Source organism: Neofelis nebulosa, chromosome 17 (genome assembly GCF_028018385.1).
Source record: "Neofelis nebulosa isolate mNeoNeb1 chromosome 17, mNeoNeb1.pri, whole genome shotgun sequence".
Lineage (NCBI taxonomy): Eukaryota > Metazoa > Chordata > Mammalia > Carnivora > Felidae > Neofelis > Neofelis nebulosa.
Window position 1 is genome coordinate 632,458 of NC_080798.1, and position 12,225 is coordinate 644,682.

The 12,225-nt window shown below is 47.0% G+C and overlaps 1 pseudogene; it reads left to right on the forward strand.

Annotated features, from left to right (window-relative positions):
- LOC131500080 (zinc finger protein 256-like) overlaps positions 1 to 10,827 on the forward strand; it is a 17,023-nt pseudogene extending 6,196 nt beyond the window's left edge.
- Positions 10,828 to 12,225: the final 1,398 nt, after the last annotated feature.

Here is a 12,225-nt window from a genome sequence, read left to right on the forward strand (position 1 = left end):
AAACCCATGAACACAGGAACACACAAGCAGTGAGATCCGGACCTTAGCTGAAGTCAGCTGCTTAACCTACTGAGCCACCTTGACACCCTTAGGGAATGTGCAATCTTTTAATGGTAAAACAAGATGATCAGCTCTAGAAACATTCCAATTCAAAAATCCCCAAATTATCCATGGACCACCAACGACATCACTACTGAAGCTACTCAGAGATCTTTACTCTTTTCACCATCCAAAGTATTTTTCCAGAGACACTTCTGCCACCATCTTTGAATCACTACATAATCATAATTAATAACCTTCCTTAAAATTTGTTTTAATTGGGGCACTGGGTGGCCCAGTTGGTTAAGTATCCGACTCTGTTTTGGCCCAGGTCATGATGATCTCACAGTTCATAGGTTTTTGGAGCCCTATATCAGGCTCCGTGCTGATGGTTCAGAGACAGTCTGGAATTCTCTCCCTCCCTCTCTGTCTGCCCTCCCCTGCTCCCTCTCTCTCTCAATAGTAAATAAACTTAGAAAAACAAAATGTATTAATTGTGGTATAATGATATATAATATTGTATTAGTTTCAGGTGTACAACATAAAGACTGCATGTTTGTATACATTGTGAAATGATTACAATAACTCTAGTTAATTAATGTCCATCATCTCACAGTTACAAAAATTAATAGCTTTCTATAATTTGCATTTTACAACTGTTTTTCTGAGATAATAGCAATTCCTCATGCAGTATAGAACTGTAATCACAGGGAAAATGATAATACTTCCTAGAAATGAGATGAGATCATGGATTTAAGATCCTCTTATATTTCGGGATTCAGAGCACCCTTTGCATGCATGCTCCACCTGTGAACACTGCAGACATTGTCCTATATCAAAATAAGTATTTCTTTCATTGTTCTCTTTTTGAGATCAATGTCAGATCTTAAAGGAAGTGAATATAAGGACATTGAATAGGAAATGTGAATGGATAAAAGTGTTGCCCACCAAACTGGACACCATACATTCTACAGATCCATTTTTGTACTCCTGCTTCAGGCTGGCACAACATCCTCCTCCATCTTTCTTGCCATGCCCCTATCTGGAGCATTCCTCTTGTCTCTAATTGAACATAGAGTTCAGTTTCTTTTCTTTTCTTTTTTTCTTTTAAAAAAATCTTTATTTGAGAGAGAGAGAGAGAGTGAGAGAGAGAGAGAGAGAGAGAGAGAGAGAGAGAATGAGAATGAGAATGGAGGAGGAACAGAGACAGAGGGAGACACAGGATCCAAAGCAAGCTCCAGGCTCTGAGCTGCCATTACAGAGCCTGACGTGCAGCTCCAACCCATGAACTGTGAGATCATGACCTGAGCCGAAGTCAGGTGCTTAACTGGGCCACCCAGGCGTCCCACATATATTTCAGTTTCTAAAACTGGCTCTAATTCTTCAGAGCTCTTACATTTGAATTACAGTACGGTAATTTTTATTAGTTTCCTCTACCATTGGACACATTTTGTGACTAACTCTGAAATAATAGGTGCATCTGGATCTGTAGCTTTTGGGAACATCTGGAAGAATATGTTTAGCTTCTGAGAGCATGCTGAGTTTCAGGGACTCTAAAATGACAGGTCTCTAAATAAATGATCAATTGCTGCCAGACTATCCAGAAATCTGAGTACCGCCTCTTTAAGAAGGAGCTAAGACCCTCCTCCGCCCCGGGACCTGGAGTCGCCGTTTCCCAGCGCCCCTCGCGGCGGAGCTGGGCCTTTTCGATTGGAGGTGAGGTGCGAGCGCCCTTACGCGCAGTCTGAGGCTCTGTGAGAACTACATTGTCCAGAAAGTTCTGCGACGGAAGCGGGGGGGGGGGGGGGGGGGGAGACAGCGTTGCCCAACCAATTAAGACCCAGAAAATTGCCGTTTGGTAGGAGGCACAAAACGTCGGGGAGAGACTTCCGGCGTCTTTCTAGTAATTACTTTGGCTACACTGGAGTGTTGTCACCCGGGTAGAGGGTTAGAGCGTTGGGGTTGGGACCAAGAGAACTGACCGAGAAGGCGCGAGGGGAGGAGCCGACCTCGGCGCGCAGCCAGGGGTCTGTGGCTCGACGACGCCGCCGGGCTGCCCGGCGCCGGGGCCGAGTGTCCCCTCCGCCCACAGAGTATCCCCTTCGCCCAGGTGAACGCGCGGCCCCCGGCCCTCCCCGCCCTCTCCCCACGCAGACCCTCGAGGCCCGAGCGCGGGGCACCTGCTCGCGTCCCTGCGGCCCAGGTCCCGGTGCCCCGGCAGGGGAGGAGCTCGAGGGCGGGGGCCCCGTGTCTGAGCGCCGACGTGACCGGGTGCGGGACGCATGGTGAGCGGCGATATTGAGATCTGTGCCTCAGGTTGAGCAGCCAGCACGAAGTCACCTGTCTCCTTTTCAGGACCGGGCAGGGGTACAGGGAGACCTGAGTCCATCGAACCCCACCATGGACTCATTCATCCAAGGCCAGTCTTTTTTCCACATTTCCCATGGCTTCAGAAGCGGCTCTGGAACTCCAGGGACTGGAGGGTGTCTCAGTCCCTCACCCTGAACCGCATGTCCTGTGGATTGTGGTGTCTTGGGACTCCAGTGGTCTTCACTCGGTCTTTGGGCCTAGGGACCCCAAAATAGGGTCCTAAGTCCATGCCAGGGGTTATATGGAGGTGTGCCTGTTCCAGCAGTCAGTGTAAACACATGTGGAAGTTTATTCCTAGATTTGATACCAGGATGTGCAAATTCTTAGAGGTAATACTGAGCTCAGAATAATCAGGAAACCACAAGACTCTCTTTCAGGTGGGAACAAAGAGCAGGGGGATAGGAGTCAGGACTGCAGTGACTGCCTGAAAACTTGGGTGTCTACTCTGGAGGTAGTGCGAAGTTTGCATCAGAAGAGGGAGGCGATCTTAACCAGGGTCTTCACAGGCTGCAACTGGATGCAGTATTAGGAGGCAAAAGCTGGGCTGGAGAAGGAGGAAGGACGATCAGGGCGGAGGCTGCTGCCGAAGTCCAGGTGAATGTCAGTGGCCCGGTCATAGCTGAGATATGGTTGGATTCTGGATCTGTGTTTTTAAAGGGGCAACTAGATTTTCTGATGTGAATGCTGAAGGTGCGAAACAGAGTTCAGAGATGGGTTTTGGTCTTGAAGTAGGGAAGGGGGGTGCCTGGGTGGGTCTGTTGGTGAAGCAGCCTTCTCTTGATTTCAGCTCAGGTCATGATCTCATGGCTCATGAGATTGATCCAGGAGTCAGGCTCTTTGCTGACAGTGCGGAGCCTGCTTGGGATTCTCTCTCTCTTTCTCCCTCTCTCTCCCTGCCCCTCCCCTATGCACATGTGCTCTCTATTTCTCACTCTTTCTCACAATAAGTAAATAAACTTAAAAAAGTAGGGATGGAAGTTCCCTCATCTGCCATGAGGAACTTGGTTATAGGAGCAGTATTCACTGGGGATATCAGGAACTGTGTTTTAACCCTGTTAAGTGTCTGAAATGTTTTGGAGACCACTAAGGGGAGGCCTTTAAGTGGGCAGCTGAATACGTAGGTCTGAAATATGGGGAGTGATTCAGGATGAAAGCATCCAAAATGTGGTGGCTGCTCTGTGGAACCCAGTGAATGAATGTTGGTCACATTTAGGAGGGGTGATCTTCAAGCTATGATGTAAAGCTCTAAAGGGAGCTGAAGGGATGGGTGGAGGCAGAGGCCTGGGTCTCTGGCCTGGATACCTACCTGGCTGGTGTTACCAAGCTTTGCAAACACAGATGAGGGAGGCAAGTGGTTATCAGTGGGGGTAGAGGGATGGGAAAGTGGGGAGGGGCCGGCCCCAGCGACAGTGTTGTCTGGCAGGTGGCCAAGGCTTCCAAGAGAAGTGTGGACATGAGCTGGCTAGGGAGGCCAAGAATGAGGCAAGGTCTCAGGTCAGAGCAGGTGCCTATTCACCACTCTCTACACACCAGGATTTTGTAGGAACTTTTATGGGGCTTATGGTATTTCATTCATCTTGAACAAGAGGGTCAGGAGCACATGTGGTCATCGGTAAGAGTCACTAGAACTGGAGTGGGCCACCAATGGGCTGAGCTTTGAATGAGGAGTAGGCAGTGACTATTGAGAGGACAACAGGAGCAGCCCAGAAGTGGAAGAGGGCCACGGGTATCTGAGAGCCATCCGTGGTTCTGTGTGGTTGAGTCTGAGGCAAGGATGGAACCAGGAAGGGAGATCTTTGTAGACTTTGGTGCTATGACCACTAAGGAAGCCATAGGATGTCTGAGATGATACTGGATCCTGTTTGGATAGGTTAAGCATAGTCTGGATGCCATCTGCCAAGTTTAGCATTGGCCTAAAATTAAGACCTATTATGGATACCCTTAAAATATGGTGAAAATGGTATGGCTAATATGGCCTGAGTGCAAGTTCCCATCCCCACTCTGCTCCTGTGGGTCAGCTCTCCAAACCAAACACCCCTTTTTTATCAAGAAGACTAGAGCAGTTGCAGTGTATCTCTCTGCAGCAGGTCTCAGTTTCCTACCAATCCATGGACTTACGTGACAAGCCAGTCACCTCTTCCCATGGGAACTAAGGTACACTACTTCTTGATACTGCAAAGCTTACATCTCAGAGCCCCTGGTGACTCTGTTCTTCATTCTTTTCTGGAATACCACCTCCGTGTGGCCCTGTGTGGTGTAGCATTGTCTCACTCCTATGCTGTGAGTATGTGTGCTTAATAAATTGCTGTTGCTCTCATCTGGCCAGTGTCAGATTTCATGTTTGGCCATCTCCATAACTGTAGGGTGGGAAATCCACCCTCACCAGTGGGATGAAGAGATGCTGAATAAAACACAAATAATATGTGGAGAGTTCAGGGACATGCCTGGCCACATGGAGTGGGCCAATGAGGTGTTGGTGGCCGTGGGCATGTGGCCGTGGGTTCCAGAGATGTAGGGGATGTGCCCTATAAAGAATGATGTGTCCTTGGAGAGAGAGTATACCTGATGGTCCCAGGACCTGGTGTTGAAACCTTGGTCATAAAAGGATAATACGAGCAGCTGGATCCCTGTATGCCAGGCCTACAACTTAGATACACATTTGTCCACCTGCCTCTTGTTGCTAATGTCTGGACTCCATGATTAATGGGCCCATGAAGACACAGTGGTACCAGTGGTGCCAGGGCATAGTTTCTCCTCTGAGTTGGGGAGCTTGGAAGGAGGGTGGGCATGCTGTAGATGTGTAGGGGAAGGGATTGTGTCTCCTTAGAAGTGGACTGTCTGTGGTTCATTTGTCACCATTGCAGCAGGGCACTGTGATCTTCAAGGACTTGACTGTGTACTTTTCCTGGGAGGAATGGGGTCTCCTTGATGAGGCTCAGATGTGCCTGTACCACAATGTGATGCTGGAGAACTTGGCACTTAAGACCTCCCTGGGTAAGACTCTTAAACCTACCCCTGTGCCCTAAGATACTTTTTGCCCTTCCTCTTTCCCAAGGGACAGCTGTATTCTCACACCAGGATCATGGGCATTGCTTCCTTCTTCAGTTTCCTGGGTAGGTGCTGTGGTTGGTTGGGCAAAGGTATGTGCACTGCCCTCTTCTGTCCTTTAGCAGCCCTAGCACCTGCTTCCCTGCAGACTCCCAGGGAAGGATGCAGGGTCAGGAGGGTCAGGATGCAGTCATCCTAATGAATCCTACGTTGCTTACTTTCTCACAGGCCAGGTGATTTTGTGCAGATCCAAGGCACATGTGTGCCTAGGTGTCCTTCCTTCCTCTAGCCGACATTTCTTCATGCTTGCCTGTTCCAGGTGTTGTTATTACTGACAGTCACTACTCATGGATCAGAATCTATTCTTTCAAGACCCTCCTCTGAAGCTCTCTTTGTTAGTTTTCTTTCCTGCGGTATATCACGTGCTGAGTTGTTCTGGGCCCATCTTTGGTGCCCTTCTGTCTTTCCCTGAATCCTTGTATCACCCAGGTCCTGTGTAGTTGCTTATTTTGGGGGTGAGGTGGAGAGCTCCTGTGGTTCACAGGATGGAAATGAATTGTCTTCATGCTGCTGTAAAAAACCAACATGGCCGGGGGCGCCTGGGTGGCGCAGTCGGTTAAGCGTCCGACTTCAGCCAGGTCACGATCTCGCGGTCCGGTCCGTGAGTTCGAGCCCCGCGTCAGGCTCTGGGCTGATGGCTCGGAGCCTGGAGCCTGTTTCCGATTCTGTGTCTCCCTCTCTCTCTGCCCCTCCCCCGTTCATGCTCTGTCTCTCTCTGTCCCAAAAATAAAAATAAAAAACGTTGAAAAAAAAATTAAAAAAAAAAAACAAACCAACATGGCTGGATCGTTAAACATACATTTATTCCTCACACTTCTGGAGGCTGGCAAGTCCAGATCAAGGCACCAGCCATGGTCTAGTTCTGCTGAGGACCTTGTTCCTGGTTAATAGCTGCTGCCTTCTCTTTGTGTCCTAACATAGTAAAAGGCATTAGGGGGGCGCCTGGGTGGCGCAGTCGGTTAAGCGTCCGACTTCAGCCAGGTCACAATCTCGCGGTCCGTGAGTTCGAGCCCCGCGTCAGGCTCTGGGCTGATGGCTCGGAGCCTGGAGCCTGTTTCCGATTCTGTGTCTCCCTCTCTGTCTGCCCCTCCCCCGTTCATGCTCTGTCTCTCTCTGTCCCAAAAATAAATTAAAAAAAAAAAGTTGAAAAAAAAATTAAAAAAAAAAAAAGGCATTAGGGAGCTCTCTGGGGTCTCATTTATAAGGGCACTAATTTCATTCGTGAGGGCTCTACCTTCATCCCCTCAAGGAGTCCCCACCTCCTAATGGCATCACATTGAGGGTTAGAGTTTCTGCATGCATTCTGTGGGGACACAGACTTTCAGTCCATAGCATTCCACCCCTGGCTCCTAAAATTCATGTCTTTCTCACATGCAAAATGCATTCATCCCATTCCAGCAGCCCCCAAATCTTAACTAGTTCTAGCATCAACTTTGAATTCTAAAGTCTTATCTAAATATCATCTGTATCAGGTGTGGGTGAAACTTGAGGTATGATTTGTCCTGCAACAAATTTCTTTCCAGCTGTGAACCTATATAACCAAACAATTTACGTGCTTATGAACTATGGTAGTGGAACAGAGGTAGAGTAGATATTCCTGTTCCAAAAGGAAGAAATGAGAAAGAGAAGTGATAGATAGCAAATAAGTTCAAAACACACAGGCAAATTTCATTAAACCTTAAGCCTGAAGAATACTTTATGGTTCCATGGTGTGCCATCCGGGTCCACGGAGCAGCAGTCCCACCTCCAAGGCTCTCGTAGGCAGCAGTCCTGCCTCTGGTGCTCTCCTGGATTGGGATTTCATGACTGTAGCTCTTCTCAAACTGGAACTATAAGCTGGTGACTCTATCGCTTTGGGTCCTGGCCCTACTATTCTGAATATTGGCCCCCTCTCTGTCGAGCACACTACAGCTCTCTGCCAGAGCCCCTTCCTGAAGCCCCGGTAGGCACATCTGGCCCACCTGAACCAGGGAAGTGGACCCTCTCCCCCCCGACCCCCAAAGAAATCACTCTACCCCACTGGCCCATACTCTGGTCTGTTGGTGGGAATGGCAGCCCTGAGGGTCTGATGATCCTGAGGTGCTGGGCAGGAGGGTGTCATTCTTCCCTTGTCTTGAAGAATAGCACCTGGCTTCTATGGAGGTGGCTGATAACGTCTGGTTCATATGCATTCTGATACCCTTATCAGTCACTTGCCCACGTCCTTAGTGTTTTCTTAAGAAAACTGCTTTTTCATTTTTTTCAACGTGGATAGGCTGAGAATTTTCCACATCTTTAAGTTCTGGTTCCTTAAAAAAATTTTTTTTTAATGTTTATTTACTTTTGAGAGAGAGAGACAGAGTATGAGTCGGTAAGGGGCAGAGAGAGGGAGACACAGAATCTGAAGCAGGCTCCAGGCTCTGAGCTGCCGTCACACAGAGCCCAACGTGTGGCTGGAACTCATGAACCGTGAGATCGTGACCTGAACCGAAGTCAGACGCTTTACCAACTGAGCCACCCAGGCTCCCCAAGTTCTGGTTCCTTTTTGCTTAACCGTCCCATCTTCAAATCAGTTCTAATTACATTTTACTATAAACATTCAAGAAGAACCAAGCAACTCCTTCAATACTTTGCTTAGAAATTTTCCCAGCTAAATATCCAGTTTAATTGCTTTTACATTTTACTTCTACAAAATACTAGAACATGGGGGCGCCTGGGTGGCTCAGTCGGTTAAGCGGCCGACTTCAGCTCAGGTCACGATCTCGCGGTCCGTGAGTTCAAGCCCCGCGTCGGGCTCTGGGCTGATGGCTCAGAGCCTGGAGCCTGCTTCTGATTCTGTGTCTCCCTCTCTCTCTGCCCCTCCCCGTTCATGCTCTGTCTCTCTCTGTCTCAAAAATAAATAAAACGTTAAAAAAAACCTTTTTTTTAAAAAACTAAAAAAACCCAAAATACTAGAACATGAACAAAATTCATCCTTTTATATCCATTGTCCAATAACATGTTCCTTATTTCCTCCACCATTCTGGTGAAGTCCATCCATATTTCTACCAACATTCTGTTCATGATCACTTAAGTATCATCTAAGATGATGGAAACTTTCTGTACAACTCTCCTCTTCCTAAAGTGTCATGAGAATTGCTGTTAGCACTCCCTTCGTGACAGTATTGGCCTTTGCTGGTACACTCCACAAAGCTCTTCCAGCCTACCCACCACCTCCCAGTGTCAAAGCTGCTAACACTTTCTTAGGTATTTGTTGCAGCAGGCCCCCACTTCTCGTACCAATTTCTGTTTTGGCCCACTTCAACTGCTATAACAAACTAACATAGGCTGGGTGTTTAGAACAGAAATATGTATTTCACAAGTCTGATGTCTGGGCAGCCCTCAGTGGAGGTGCTGGCAGATTCAGTGGCAAGGGCCTCTTCCTGGTTCATAAATGGCCATCTTGTACCCATGTCCTCACATGGCAGAAAGAGCATGAGAGGGCTCTCTAGAGTCACTTCTACAAAGGCACTAATCCCGTTCATGAGGACTTCACCCTCATGATCTAATCACCTGCCACAGGCCACACACACCTCCTAATACCATCACCTTGAGGGTTAAGATTTCACTGTGAGAATTTTGCAGACACACAAACATTGAGCCCATAGCATGAATCCAGCCCCAGCAAGATGAGCTCAATGGCACCCTGGCCCTGGGGGAGGCACAGTGTCAGGGCTGTGTTCAAATCATATCAGAAACTTATTGTTTGATATTGTGGTGTAATGACAGTGGTGACTAAACCTTATTAGTGCCTTTCCCATTCTTGACACTGCCAACTGTCATGTCTGCTGTTTATTGCTTCTCCTCTTACTTCCAGAGCAGGGTTATTCCCCCACATTGGTGGACTCCATCTCACCTGTTATTGCTCTGTCTGGAGCGCTCTAACACTGGAGTCTACATGTTGGGTCATGGTGTGTGCACATAGACAGTCATCACATACCAGCTGCTCTGTTGCATTCACATTTTCCTGCCTGAACACATTCTTCTACCTAACACACCCACGGCAGCAGAAGACAAGATATGCTGAATGTTGTTTGTAGAGGGACAAGTAGTAGACCATGCTGCTCCTTCCTGTATTGCACCCCATGGTTGTGTCTTTTACCTTGTGTGGCCTCCCCCATCCCATGATCTTTAGAGGCCCAGTTCTGATAAGCTGCCCATCCACAGTCTGTACCCAGATCTCTGGTCCTCAGAATAGTCCCACTGATTCATTCCTGGGTTGGTCAGATAACTTTTCTACAGGTTTCCCCTTCTCACCAGAGTCAACATGCACTTCATCAATGTTTCTTTCCTTCAGGTTGTCGGTGTGGAGTGGAGGATAAGGCCATATGTTTTGAGCAGTGCATTTCTGCGAGAGTATTGTCACAGGATGGGACTTCCAAAGCAGGTATGTCTCCCCAGAAGATTTGTGGACCCATCTTGAGAGACATTTTGCATTTGATCGAGCACCAGGACACTCATCATAAGCAGAAATTGTACATATGTGGGGCATTTGGAAAATAATTTCATGACACTGCAAACCTTCATCAGCACCATTAGCAGCACATTGGTGAGAAACACTTCAGAAGCAATATGGGCGGAGCCTTGCTTTTAGAGAACTGCAAATTCGATGTCAGTGAAGCCCTTTACCTGCAAAGAAATTAGGAAGGACTTCTTGGCCAGCTCAACTTTCTCTGGCAACAGGTCACTCACACTGGGGAGAAGTCAAACAGTGTAACTGAGTGTGTGGTGGCCTTCCACAATGTAAACTGTCATTGTAACCAGAGAGACTGCATGAGAACTTTTAGCCCCAAACACACGTTTATTCAGCACCAACAAGTCCTCACGAGGGAAAGATGTTATAGCTGCAGTGAATGTGGGAAATCCTTTAGCAAAAGCTGTAGCCTCCATGACCATTTGAAAGTTCACACTAGAGAAAAGCCTTAAGTGTGGGGAGTGTGGGAAATCCTTTAGGCAAAGCTCTGGCCTCATTCAACACCAGAGAGTTCACACTAGGCTAAGACCTCATGAATGTGATGAATGCAGAAAATTATTTAGCAAGAAGTACAATTTCATTATGATCAGAGAGTTCACACTGGTAAAAAGCCATATGATTGTGGTGAATGTGGGAAATTCTTTAGCTGCAAATCTGACCTCATTACTCACCAGAGAATTCATACTGGAACAAGGCCTTATGAGAGCAGTGAAGGTGGGAAAGCCTTTAGCCACAGCTCCAGTCTCATTAAATACCAGAGAATTCACACTGGAGAAAGGCCTTATGAGGGTGGGGAATGTGGGAAATCCTTTAGCTAGAGTTCTCACCTTATTTTTATTTTTTTTTTTTTAAATTTTTTTTTTTTCAACGTTTTTTATTTATTTTTGGGACAGAGAGAGACAGAGCATGAACGGGGGAGGGGCAGAGAGAGAGGGAGACACAGAATCAGAAACAGGCTCCAGGCTCTGAGCCAGCAGCCCAGAGCCCGACGCGGGGCTCGAACTCACGGACCGCGAGATCGTGACCTGGCTGAAGTCGGACGCTTAACCGACTGTGCCACCCAGGCGCCCCAGTTCTCACCTTATTAAACACCAGAGAGTTCATGCTGGAGAAAGATCTTATGAGTGCAGTGAATGTGGGAAATTCTTTATCTCTAGTTACCGATTCTTTCAACATCAGAGAATTCACACTTGTTTAAGACCTCACAAATGTGATGAATGTGGAAAATTATTTACCAACTTGTCCAACTTCATTAAGCACCAGAGAGTTCACACTGGAGACAGGCCATTTGAGTGTAGTGAATGTGGGAAATTCTTTAGTTGCAAATCCTACCTCATTACACACTAGAGAATTCACACTGGAGTGAGGCCTTTTGATTCTGGGGAATGTGGGAAATCACTTAGCCATGGCTCTATGCTCCTTCTACACTGGAGAGTTCACATGAGGGAAAGGCCTTAATGAGTGCAGTGAATGTGGGAAATCCTTTAGCCACAGCTCTAGCCTCATTAGACACCAGAGAAATCACACTGGAGAAAGGTCTTGTGAATGTAATGAGTGTCAGAAATCCTTTAGCAACAGCTCTAGCCTCATTAAGCACCAAAGAGTTCATACTGGGGAAAGGCCTTATGTATGTGACTTTTTTACTAAGATAATTAAGGATAAATGAGATCATAAAGATGGGGTCCTAATCCAATGTGACTGGCGTCCTTTTAAGAAGAGGAGATACTAGAAGGTGTGGCCCTTGTGTACTTTTGTGTGCTCTTTCTCTCTCTCCATTAGCAAAAGACAGACCATCTAATAAAGATGGTTGTCTGTAAGTCAGGAAGAGTGGCCTCATCACAAATCAATCCTGATGGCACCTTGGTCTTGGAGTTCTAACCTCTAAAGCGTGAGAAAATAAATTTCTGCTGTTTAAGCCAACTAGCCTGGTATTTTGTTAGGGCAGACTGAGAGGGGACAAAGATACAAATTTCTTTGTACCACAGCATATTCTGTTTTCACTGGACTTGATAGGTAGCCATGAATAATGCCAAGAATATATAAAAACATAGTAAAATAATTAGGAAGTCACAAATTTTAAGAATTACTTTGCTTTTTTAACAGGTTTATTGAAGTACAGTCAGTTCTTGTTATTCTTGACAGTTATGTTCTAGAAAGTTACTGGGAGCACTGAATTAGTGAATACAGAGCCGTTGTTCCTGGGGAAATAAGGTTCC